This window comes from Nomia melanderi, unplaced genomic scaffold (genome assembly GCF_051020985.1).
Source record: "Nomia melanderi isolate GNS246 unplaced genomic scaffold, iyNomMela1 scaffold0014, whole genome shotgun sequence".
Lineage (NCBI taxonomy): Eukaryota > Metazoa > Arthropoda > Insecta > Hymenoptera > Halictidae > Nomia > Nomia melanderi.
Window position 1 is genome coordinate 9,541,406 of NW_027475130.1, and position 955 is coordinate 9,542,360.

Below are 955 nucleotides of genomic sequence, written 5' to 3' on the forward strand. Positions count from 1 at the left end.
GTCCGGCCCCATGAGACGGTGGTTGTCTCGGCCCCTGGTGGTCGGAGGTCGTTCCCGCTGCACAGATGCATGCGCCAGGGCCTCCTGCAGATAATTCACTTTGGTTTATTGCGCTATCTGTAATAGCACCCAAGATATCACCAGATATATATTGGATTTTTCCCTGACCCTGAGTGTCCGGCCCCATGAGACTGTTGTTTTCTCGGCCCCTGGTGGTCCGAGGTCCTTCCCGCTGCACAGATTCATGCGCCAGGGCCTCCTACAGACAATGCACTTTGATTTATTGCGCTATCTCTAATAGCACCCGAGATAGCGCCAGATATATATAGGATTTTCCCCTGACCCTGAGTGTCCGGCCCCATGAGACGGTGGTTTTCTCGGCCCCTGGTGGTACGAGGTCGTTCTCGCAGCACAGATTCATTCGCCAGGTCCTCCTGCAGATAATTCACATTGATTTATTGCGCTATCTGTAATAGCACCCGAGATATCACCACATATATATTGGATTTTTCCCTGACCCTGACTGTCCGGCCCCATGTGACGGTGGTTTTCTCGGCCCCTGGTGGTCCGAGGTCCTTCCCGTTGCACACATTCATGCGCCAGGGCCTCCTACAGACAATGCACTTTGATTTATTGGGCTATCTCTAATAGCACCGGAGATATCATCAGATACATCCTGGGTATTTACATGACCTTGGGTGTCCGGCGCCATGTGTCGGTGGTTTTCTCGGCCCCTGGTGGTCCGAGGACGTTCCCGCTGCCCAGTTTCATGCGCCAGCGCCTCCTACAGACAATGCACTTTGATTTATTGCGCTACCTGTAATAGCACCCAAGATATCACCAGATATATATTGGATTTTTCCCTGTCCCTGAGTGTCCGGCCCCATGAGACGGTGGTTTTCTCGGCCCCTTGTGGTCCGAGGTCCTTCCCGCTGCACAGATGCATGCGCCATGG